The sequence below is a fragment of the Sorex fumeus genome, unplaced genomic scaffold, assembly GCF_029834395.1.
Source record: "Sorex fumeus unplaced genomic scaffold, SorFum_2.1 ptg000008l, whole genome shotgun sequence".
Lineage (NCBI taxonomy): Eukaryota > Metazoa > Chordata > Mammalia > Eulipotyphla > Soricidae > Sorex > Sorex fumeus.
Window position 1 is genome coordinate 28,304,531 of NW_026606065.1, and position 12,326 is coordinate 28,316,856.

General features: G+C 37.8%; 1 protein-coding gene across 2 annotated transcripts in view; it reads left to right on the forward strand.

Moving 5' to 3' along the window:
* Nucleotides 1-12,326, forward strand: part of FGF14 (fibroblast growth factor 14) — a 624,624-nt gene that overhangs the window by 548,497 nt on the left and 63,801 nt on the right. The gene's annotated exons all lie outside the window — the stretch shown is intronic.

Sequence of the window (12,326 nt, forward strand, 5' to 3'; positions counted from 1 at the left end):
AGCATAAAGCCAGGAGTTAGTCCTGTCCATTGATGCATATAGTCCAAAAACCAAAATAAAATAAATGGGCCTGCATCAGATGAAGAAGATTCTGCACAAAATGACCACTAGAATTAAATGGTCAAATTAAATTTCTCTCCTATAGTCTGGGAGAAAATATTTGATAATCTCACATCTGATAAAGAGTTAACATAAAAGATCCAAAAATAAATCACAATACTTAAAAACAACCAAAATAAAGAAGCCCAACAAAAATAGGGAGAAGAGCTAAATAGAACTTCCTCAAGACATGTGGATGGCCAACAGGTATATGAAAAAACTGCTCTGTGTCAGTGTCAGTATGGAAATGCAAATAAAAATAACAGTGAGATATCACCTCCCTCAAGTGAAGACAACGTTTTGGTGTTTTTATTCCTTGAAATTACTCTCTCCTGCAGTTATAGACACCTGATGCTTTATTTTGCCATCAACTTTCCTTCTCGCAAAAATTCATTCTTTCATTCTTGATGAACCTTGTAATAATTTTCCTATCGTGCTAAAGAAGGGAACAGGAAGTAGTCTGTAGACTAGAATTCCTAACATTAATCCAGAAAATGAAGAAAAATAATGGCAATTGTAGGATTAAATGCTCTGTATTTTTTTTAATTTCCCCATACATTTGATTACCTGGTGCTTCTGTCAGTTTCTCATGTTATTTAGATTGGCACAAATTCACATTTCTCTACTCTAAATTTCCCCCCTAGCACTAGACTATGCTGAGAGATCTCTGCTGCAGGAAGTAGTTTCAGCATTGCAGAGTTTTTCCTGCCTGCAGGCTTCTCTGTTTATCAAGAGAACAGCTCTGAGCCTGAAAAAGAGGGGAAGGCAGGCTTAAGAGACTTCACATCAATGTCATGGGAAGGCATTGATGGAGCTTATATATCCTTTGGGCTCTTTTATCCTTAGAAACTTCAGATTTGAAAGACGAGGGGGATTTAGGGAAAAAAAAACAACAACAACTTGAATGTGAAATGAGAACTATCAGACTTCAGGGTGGTGGATGTATATCTCCAAAATGTCCATCCTCAAATGGACTTGAATTAAGGGAAATGCCAAGAAACCTTGACTTTGGAATGGAGGTATACCGATTCTGTATTCTGCGTGTCCATTAAAAATTCACCCTAATTTTTCTTAAGTCTCTCATGTGCATCATATAATTTTATGAATGTATAAGACAATCTTTGCCTCAGATCAACTTATTCCAAAGTGATCAAAGGTTTAATTATATGCTGCCTACTAGCAGAAGACTGCGAATAATTTTAGGAAACCATAATTCCAAACTGAAGTCAACTAAAACCTTTAAAATTTCCTTCCAGTGTCATGGGTTATACCCTGCTTTATCAGATCCATGTGGTCCTAAAGTTGTAACTCTATAAACCTGATTCTATATTCTTCTACAAAACACATACACACACACAAACACACACACACACACTCACTCTACTTATTTTATTTTTCACTTAAAGAGGAGCAGACTCCCTTAGACACATGAAAACCAAGTTGATGTTCCAACACAACATCAAGTAAATTTTAACTTTCGGTATGTATAAACAGCAACAACAATAATAATTCATGTTAGTATAAAGGTAAAGGTAAAGGTAAAGGCCCTCCCGTTGATCGTCGATTTGCTCGAGCGGGCCCAGTAACGTCTCCATTGGAGACTTTGTTGTTACTGTGTCTGGCATATCCAATACTCTCGGTAGCTTGCCGGGCTCTCCGAGAGGGGCGGAGGAATCGAACTCGGGTCGGCCATGTTGGCCGCTTGTAAGGCGAACGCCCTACCACTGTGCTATCGCTCTAGCCCTTTGACCTATAAGGTATATAGTCATGTTCACCAGTTCCTCTTTCCTGGGACTGATTACATCTCTTACATATTAGTTTTAGATCTTTTTCTCATCTATTTTCTGGATGAATGAGGTACAGTCATAATAAGGTCAACTTTTCAAATCAACATCATCAAATTATTTCAATGTCAGACTGTTTTACCCTAAAATATTTTTCAAATCAAAGGCTGAGATTAAAAACAACAAAGTTTCCTAGTGCTTTTTCAGAATGCATAATTAATCGAAAAGTTACATCTTACCTTCTATCTGTTAGGTTTACATCATAGGAGCTATGTGAAATTAAAGCATCCACTCCCTTTCTTCATAGATTTTATTTTTATCATTATCTCAAGGGAAAAATTCAAAGGGTAGAGTGAGATTTAGATTTGTTTTCTTCCAATAGAGAACAGAATGCTTGAAGTCAGTTTTATTGCATGACAACACAGAAGTTCTTTAACAGTCAAACATAAAAATGAATGTCATCCTGAAGCACTCAGAGGAGATAAAAGGAAACCATCCAGGCCAGAATTAATCTAGGGACAGGAAATGCCTTTAGCAAATACTTTTATATATTTTTAAAACTTATAAGGTTTCTTAAGTCAGTTATTGTTGGTATATTCCTTGCAGTTTTCTGTCTAAGAAAAGTCTGCTTTTTGAAACTGCTTTCAGACAGTGAATTGATTAGATTGTTTCTAAAGATTCATAAATCCCAAGATACTCTTTCCTTATTTTAAATCTTTTCATTAGACACACAAACAGACACACACACATGCACGTACGCACTTCATAAATCACTGTGGTTTATCCCCAAGATTGACAATTCTCATTTTTTTTAATGAAGTATCAAATTTTTAAAATGAGAGAATCAGATGCGATTTGTTCTCAACATAGTGCATGACTTTTAGAAGCAAATTCTTTAATTGCACTTCAAGTGAAGTGCAATCTGTCTTCCTGCATCTGGGATGCATTCTTTCTTAGTCTGTGACAAGAAATAAACCTTCATGGTAACCTCCATGCCACATGTCTTCCAACCTTGCTCTTTGAAAAGATTTGTCAGACACTGATTCACTTCTGTGTTTCTGTAATTACTCTCCAGTAAACACTGCTATGATGTTTGCTGATGAGGGGATAGCAATCACTCATCAAGGAATGAAAACAAAGTAAATCCCCTCAATTAAGAAAAGGTAGTGCAGCCATAACTAGAATATTATGTAGTCACGAAGAAGGAAGTTCCATTTATGACAACATGGATGAAACTTGAGAGCATCTAGCCAAGTAACATAAGAAAAATATAAATGCTCTATCATCTTACTCATAGGTACACTGTAGGAAGTTTCCGTCCCTATCTATGTTCATTGCAGCACTATTCACAATAGCCAAAATCTAGAAAGAGCCTAAGTGTCTAGGAACGGATGACTGGATAAAGAAACTGTACTAAATATATGCATTTGAATACTACTTGGCTATAAGAAAAGATTAAATCATGCAATTTGAAGTTATATGTATGTTCCACTTTGAATAGACTTTTGTGACTGTTTTAATTTTTACACGTGGTTATTCAGTTTTGTCAGCACTATTTGTTGAGGCTGTCTTTTCTCCATTTATGCTCTCAGCATGTTTATCAAATATTAGTTGACTACATATGTGGGAGTTTATCCCTGAATATTCTATTCTAATTCATTGGTCAGAGAGTCTGACCAATACCATGCTGTTTTGATCACTATGGCTTTATAGTATAGATTTAAATTAGGTGGTGAGATACCCCCTAGTTTCTTATTTTTCAGTATGGTAGTCTTTTATGATTCCAAACAAACTTTATTATGAACTGTTCTAAGTCCTTGAAGAATGTCATCTGAATGTGAATAAGGATTGCATTGAATCTATATAGTTGTTTAGTTAGGGTAGGCATTTTAATAATATTGATTCTCCAAATCCAAGGACATGGAATATTTTTCCATTTCCTAAGATCTTCTTCTATTTCTCTTAAGTGTTTTGAAGTTTTCATGTATAGATCTCCCACTTTAGTTAAGTTGATCCTTAACTATTTTGGGTGGGATAGGTTTTTTGTTCTGAGAGAAAATAGTTCTCACTATGTTAGAGTGTGCATATGGGTATGTGTGTACAGAGTGTACATGTATGAGCTGTGTAAGTGTATGTTTGTGTGTGCATTTATGGGTGTGTTAATTAACAAGTAAACTGGGTCCTTTCACAAGTAATACATATATCAAGTCTATACTGTGAACTTGAAATATCATATGCTTTTATTTGTGCTCAATATATTTATAACTCAATAAAGTAAGAAACAAAACCCTTAGAATTTTAAGTTGAATATGAATTCAGCTTATTCTTCTGCATGGTTAGGCAGCTCAAAGCTGAAGAATTCAACATTGGACTCTAGCAAAGGAAGTTTTGACTTTGAGTTGTTAATAATACACAGACAGATTCCTTACCTGTTCAGGTATTGAGGGCAACTGCTGTCAGGTACTAGAGAAAAGGGCCCATAGTAAGTTCTGTACTATGCACCATGAGCCTTTTTTCTTTGTTTGTTTGTTTGTTTGTTTGGGGGCCATATCCAGCAGTGCCCAGAGCTTATTTCTCTAACTTTGCAGGGATCACTTCTGGTGTCATATATGGAATTCTTGGGATAGAATCGGGATCAGCCCTGTGCAAGACAAGCACCCTACCTGTTGTATTCTAACCCCAACACCTTTTATTTTTGTCCTGTCTGATCAGGAATAGGAATTGATTGCTACAAAGAAACATGACCAGACTCCTCGATAGTCTCAGTCATCTCAAGCTGAACTTTCCAGATTGAATTGGACTCTGCCACTGAGCAGTGAATAGCTAGAGGGTAAAGGTCAGACTGCAGAGTTAGAGCAATAGCTTAAGACCTGCAGTAGTTACCTCTCAGCCTTAGGACAGGGAGCAGGAAGTGGGATTCCACCTGGGAGTGTGTCAAAAGAGGAGGCAAAGCAAAGCAAGGGAAACACCGAGAGGATTGGGAGGACTAGAATTTCAGGGAGGAATACTTCCATTTTCAAGGGCATAACTACTGGAATTGCTAGTGTGGATGTGTGTATGCATATGACACATTTTTCATGAGTGTACTTCCCTGTATCCATATCACATAAGGAAAACAGAGCTACTAGCATAGAATTCCAGTCATAAGTGTAGGTTGCTGATCCTTTTCATCCATAAAAATAGGAGACAAGGAAATTCATTATGGACCATTTTTAATTTGGCAAAGAAATTTGAACTCGGATGTACAAACTCAGGCAGATGGACTGAGAATCATCTGGAGAGAAAAACTGAGGCCAAGGAGGAGAGAGAAAAAGCAGCTTCTCCTTAGCAAATGTGACTGTCCGGCAAAGGCAGAGGTGAAATCTGACTCTTGTGGATGATCAAATTCTCAGTTTTATGTGACTTCTGATTTTGAAATTCAACTTTCATTGTCAAAAAATATAAAATAAAGCATCAGCAACAACAAACAATAAAAGGAGGAAAGGAAATGTTTGAGCACCTGTTTTATTTTATGATGTTGGATTCCCAACTAACTGCAAGGCTAGGTTTTGATGGCATTCTTGCAGCAGCAGTCTGGGACATCAATCAATAACCAATTTCTGTGGATTTTTTTTACTTGAAATAAATGACCTTAGCTCATCTTATGAAATAGGATTTCACCATGTTGTTCTGAGTTTTATTTTTTTTTTTCTGGAAAATTTCAAGGCCCATATTTGTAAGACAGGGGGTGATGAGTTGTGATGTGTTCTGTATATCAGCTGTCACCAGAGTGACACTAAATGAAAAACTGTCATTTTGTACCAGATACCTCTTTGCTGCATTTCTTGTTATTTCAGTCCTCTAAAGGTGATGGTGGTGTTTGGGTGTGATACTAGTTTTTTTTTTTTCCCTCCCATCTACCAATAGGAAGAAGAGATAACAACAGGTCACGGCCATTAGTCAGCTTTCTATCATTCTCATCAAAGGTTCCCCATTCTTTTCACCATTTCTAGACCTGAGTGAATCTTTACTATGTCCTTTCTCTTTTCTGTTTCCTAGTCCTGAATTCTTTGTTACTCAGAGAAGTTCAGAGTTCCACGTGTTGAGCTTTGTACTTTAATCATTTTGAGTTGCAGTTCATTCTCTAATTTGTCAAAAAAAAAATATGACCAAACCAAAGTTCAAAACTTGTTGCTTATTTGGTAATATTTTTTGTTATCTATTGGGTTCTGTAATTAATTGCATAAATTCTCTAAGAAAAATTCAAACAGTTTTGTTTGATTTTAAAATTCAGAACTATAAGCACATCTTCTCTGTCATTTGGCTGAACTCCAGGCAATTTTACTTTTCAAATAGATATACTAGACAAAGTCTCCTCATTTTTTAATTTTTTTATTTTTTAATTAAAAAAATTTTTTTATTAGTGAAACACCATGAGGTACAGTTATAGATTTAAAAATTTTTGTGCTTCGCCAGGAGGATTACTCCATAACTTAGAGGCCAGCCAGGTATCCTAGAGGAAAGGGCAGTTCAGATAGAGAAGGGAGCACCAAATAAAGTATGTTTGGAGGATCCTCCCAGGAGGGGAGATGCATGTCGAAAGTAGACTATGGACTGAACATGTTTGCCACTCAATGCCTCTTTTGCAGACCACAACACCCAAAAGGAGAGAGAGAACACAGGGGATTGCCCTGCCACAGAGACAGGGGGGATGGGGGGATGGGGGTGGGAGGGATATTATCCATGGTGGTGGAAAATGGGCACTGGTGGAGGGATGGGTATCTGATCATTGTATAATTGAAACCAAAGCACAAAAAATTGTAAATCTACAACTTTAAAAAAAATAAAATAAAATAAAGGGGAAAAAAAATTTTTGTGCTTCGGTTTCAGTTATACAATGATCAAGTACCCATCCCTCCACCAGTGCCCTCATTTTTTAAGTCACAAATATGAGTTTCTGGACACCCCTTGTTTTTGTACTAACTTTCAGTAGGCCTGAAAATTGTTCATGGCATAGTTACACTTGAACTGATTAAATTTAAACTCCAAATAGCTGGTGAGGGTTCCTGAGGTCCAAGCTTCTGGCTGGCACTTAGATTTTTCAGAAATGGCTCTTTTAGAGGCCTTACTGGATCACATATATCTACTTTTAATGATCCTCATTCTGTGATAAGAGATTGGAGAATATTAATGTGGTAGACAGTAATATTTGCAAGGCAATGGAACCTGGAGATACTAGTGGAGGGAAGCTGACACTGGTTGTGGGGCTGGTGCTGGAACACAGTATGTATGCCTCAAACTCAACTATAAATAACTGGTAAATCTTAATGAAAAAAATTAAAAGTAGATTTATATGTATTAATAAATGCATATTTGTAAAATCTCTTGCTTGCTACTTTGTTTTAAAAGCTGTTTTCTACAGATTGCCCAATTTTAGAGAGTTCAGAAGGAAGGAAGATGAGGGTTCTACACTTATAAAAATGATAAGACCTGGTGAGGAGGGCAGAATTGCAGTTCCTAGATTAGGGTTAAACTGCCCGCTCCCTGAAGTTAAAGCATCTCAGATATTATACAAATTGTTCAGTGCTATATTCTCCAAAGTCTGAATGTCCTCTCATGTTTGTTTCTAGCAACTTCTAGCGCTTTCTCATGTCACCCTCACAACAACCATTTGAAGTGACGACTCCTATTTCTACTGCAGGGGAAGCAAGTTCTCAGAGATTTTCCCAGTGTCAAGAACTACCCTTAGCCCCCAGCCACACTGGAAAGAAAAAGGACCAGAGAGAAGCACATGTATTATCTGCTGCCCAGGGGCTGCTAATCTGCCTGGTTGTCATAGTGAATATCTCTTATCAAGCAGCCATCCTTCCCCTACTTTGAGTTATTGACAAAACAAAGAAAAAAAATGCAAGTACTTGTTTTTCTAAGTATTCCTGCAAATTTTTTTATTTATTTAATTTTTATTAGTGAAGCACCATGAGGTATAGTTGTAGACTTACAAAGTTTTGGGTGCTTGGGTTTCAATAATACAATGATCAAGTATCCCTCCCACCCCCCATCCCCAATTCTAAGAGAGTATGTTGACACCAATATCCACCCCAAACCTACATCACAGTGGTTATATATGAAGGAACAGGACTATCTGAGATCTATATATCCAATCTTTCTTCTCTACCATTTTCTCTTCTTACCAAAATTCCCTTGAGGCCAGGAGGCATCCAAGTCACTTTGGATTGCTATTCAAAATGCTTATTCCTGCCAAGTCCCAAACCATTCAACTAATATCTCTGTAGTGGGCTCAAGAATAAGGCCTTCCAGGAATATTGCCCCATAATTGGAAGCCTGTCTCATTGGGGAGGGGGGGGGGCGAAGAAGGCAGCTGGAATAGAGAGGGGATCACTAAGTCAATGATGGTTGGAGGAATCATTCAGGATGGGAGATAGGTGCTGAAAGTAGATAAAGGACAAAACATGATAGCCTCTCAGTATCTGTATTGCAGACCATAGCGCCCAAAAGTAGAGAAAGAGTATGGGTGAAATTGTCTGCCATAGAGGCAGTAGGAGGGTTGAAAAGGGGGGGTTATACTGCAGAAACTGGTGATAGAGAATGTGCACTGGTGGAGAGATGGGTGTATGATCATTGTATGATTGAAACTCAAACATGAAAGCTTGTAACTCTATCTCATAGTGATTCATTTATAATAATAATAAAAAAAAAGAATCAGGCCTTCACGCCTTGCTGAAAGGGTTTATGAAGCAGCCTGAATTCTGAAATAGACAACAGGTTTCTGGCTCTTGAGAGTTTCATGTATTATCAGAGTCCTTATTTTATAGACTTAACTCTGAAACAAATGGAAATATTTGAAAGAAAATTTAGGAAACCAGCCAATAACACACCCAAGTTCTCATTTCTCTCACTTAAATGTAGATAACTGTACTCTCTAGAAATTAGAAGCTAATTAATTCTAACACAGTTATTGCAGTAAGCCCTTTTGAATATCTTTATAAAAAGAATGGAATCTCTGGAACAAATACAAAAGGGAAAAAAACCCATGAGAGGTGTCCATGAGTAAAATATTTTTGTAAGACAACAATATTAAAAAAAATTTTTTTTGGTTTGGGTGTCACATCCAGCAATGCTGAGAGGTTACTCTTGGCCTACGCTCAGGGATTACTCCTGGAAGTTCTTAGGGAAAACTATATGGGATGCCAGAGATTGAACCCAGTACATCAGCATACAAGGCAAGTGCCCTACCTGCTGCATTATTGCCTCAGCCCATGATATTAATACATTTATAAAGATGGTATTTGTGTAAAATTAAAGAAAAATGAAGGGAAAATTCTAGAATACAGAGTCAGAGATGTAGTAATAATTAGGCACAAACACGCACACACACAAACACACACAGAACAATGAAGTAGGAGTTCTTTCAAACCAGAGAGCACCCTGGACAGAAACAAAGATGATGAAACTTCCTAACCCCTAGACCATTAGGGCATCCAGAAGAATCCTTCTGCCCAGTCTCACAAGTGCAAAATAGGGAATGACATGGAAAATGAACCCTGAAAAAGCCAATTAGAGATCTACATCTCCTCCACCTTGTATTTGCTATTGAACTTGATTGCATTCAAAGTAAGCAGGGCAGGCAAGCATGTAATGCCCCAGTCACATCCAAAGAATCGATTAGGTATCTCTGATAACTACATGCTCTGGATTCACAATAATTAATCAAGCATTCTATCTCAGGACGAATGCCTGTTATTGCCCTTGCGCATACTTCAGAATGTCTGTCAGAACTTACACACCTGTACAGATTTCCTGGGGAAAAGACGGTTATTACAGTCCCCCAAATTAATCTTTTCATTCAAAGATTGAGTGCCAATTAATTAATCTAATAAGACAGTTACAGCTTGAACTGGGAAATTAGGAGGCATATATTTCAGCAGCCTCACGTTAGTGAAGTGGCTTTCCCAAATCATCGAGTTCCCCAACCTCCCAGCCCTGCAAGCTCCATATTCTACATGCCAGCAGAGCTGCCCAGGCAGTTTTAAGAACTTAGAAAAGGAAAAAAAAAGGTAATTGGAAACAGCCAAGCATTTTTTGGTGTGATTTAATCTTCTCAGTGTGCAGAGATAAGCAAGGAGGTGAAAACAAACACAAAGCCAATTACAGTCCCACACACTGTGGGGTGAAAGTGTAAGAGCCTCGGAAGCGCACCTGAGCAGCGGGTGATGTTGGATGCAGGCTGTGAACTGTCTGGTGAGGGGCATGGAGAGTGGACAGGATGTTTGCTACCCAGAATGAGAATCAGGCTGCAGAAGCTCTGAGCGAGTTTCCACAAAGGAAAAGCACAGTTGCCGGCAGACATAGTCCTTTCCTTCAGGATTTATAATTGAGTGAGAAAACAGGCAAATGCAAGTATGATAAACTATAATAATGAGCCCTGCACTAAAGGGAAGTGGAAAGAGTTGTGTGGGATACAAGGGAAGAGAAACTAACCAAGCAGGGGAGAACTCTGCAGAACGCCGCCAACTGCTCCCTACAGTAGCAGGAACCAAAGCGGGTAATCATGCCCCAGACATTGGATGGTGCTTATAGCTTTCAGAAAATACTCAAATAGACCCCAACTTTCTTCTTAGAACATTTTTAGAGTGTTAGGGGAAGAGCTGGCTTCCCCTAACACCTTTTGCTTCTCCTAACACTTTGACAATACACTTTTTGTCAAGATGTTGAAGGATGTGGGTGAGATCTGAGTTAGAGTCTGGTAGAGTTTCCACACTGCTTATTCTATATTTTGAATATGTACTTGGAAGAGAAAAAGCAAAGCCAGCTTTGAATTGTGACTTTTAGGAAGAACATAACGATATAATTGGGAAGATCAAATATTGGCACCTTGATTTCAGACTTCAAACGTCAAACTTCACCCTGAACTTTGAGATAAAAACATACTGTTGTTTAAGGTACCCAGGGATGATACTCTGTTATGGAAGCCCTTAAATTTTTTTTTAATTTCTTATAAAGGAAGATAGACAGAAATAAAGAAATAAAAAAAGAAGAAAGAGAGGAAGAAAGGAAGGAAGGAAGGAAGGAAGGAAGGAAGGAAGGAAGGAAGGAAGGAAGGAAGGAAGGAAGGAAGAGAGAGATAGGAAAAGTAAAGAAAAAGAAAGAGAAAGAAAGAAAGACAAGTAAAGAAAAAGTATTTACTCTTCCTGGTAAAGATCTGGTAGATGTTCAAGTATTCCTATGCACAATTCTGAGTGTGTAGATAAGTTTGATCATGTTGAAGGTGAATAGAAAGTTTATGATGTCTAATGGACACAAGTACTTTTGTAATATTATCAAATGGGCTGAACGCAGCCTATGCAGGAACCAATGTCTTGGTATCAGGATGTCAGTTTAGTTATGAGAGCATTAAGGTGATGATCAATAGTTAATCCTGTGCAGGTGGTGAAGTATGAGAAACATCCTGGAACTGAATCAGCCAAGCTGCTGGAAACCAACTCAGGGAGTTTGCTGTGTGGGAGAGAGAACCATGAACATGGATTGATTTCATGTCCAGTAGAGTTCATGGAAGGTAATAGTGAAACTCAAACACATGATCCCACATGACTACTGTTTGCAGGTCTAAGTAGCAAGATTCTCAGTATTAATATTAGAGTTTTAGGAACTTGTGCTTTAATTTAATTCTCCTTACATTTGATTCTTCCTACAATCTAGAAAAGATAAGGTATGACTTATGAGAAGAGGAGGAAGTCTTCTTAACTATATGTTACTCTCAGATGGTCCCTTGAAAAATGGAAAGTCATAATAGAGCATGTTATTTTTAAGATATATCTGTGTAATTTCAGTGCCAATGACTAAACTAAAATTGAAAATTGCTTCACAAGGTATTTAAAGCTGCAACATAGACATTAAATTGTCCAGTACAAAGAAATAGTACTACTTTATAGTACTGTTTTCCATTACATTTTCTGTTGATTTTCTCTTTAAGCTTGTGAGAGAAATTGACCCTTGGAACTTCAAACATTGAAATAATGGCTATCCTGAGCAGATGGGGGGGGGGGGGACTGACCCCATTGCAAACCTTCCCTGGAAGGCATTGCATACTGTTAAGTCATTAACCAGAAATAAAGATGCAGTAATTGTATCCCCATGTAAATGTCACCTTATGTACTTGGAAAGGTATATCTTTATGTGGAGGGTGTTATGACTGCATTTCTCATTCTGCTAAAATAGAAAGGGAATTCTGCTCTGGTACATGTAGAACCTGCTGTTTCTCTTTATGAGAAACAGTAGAAAAAAACTGGAGGTTAATCCTATAGTTCCTCACAAAATAGATGTTGGAAGCCCTGCCTGAACCTTTCAAGAAACCCGCAAATTCACTGTCCCATCCCCTAGCATCTCTCTCACAGTACTTGGTCCTGTGGATTCTGTGTATTCCTGTGCAACAAGAATGATACTTTT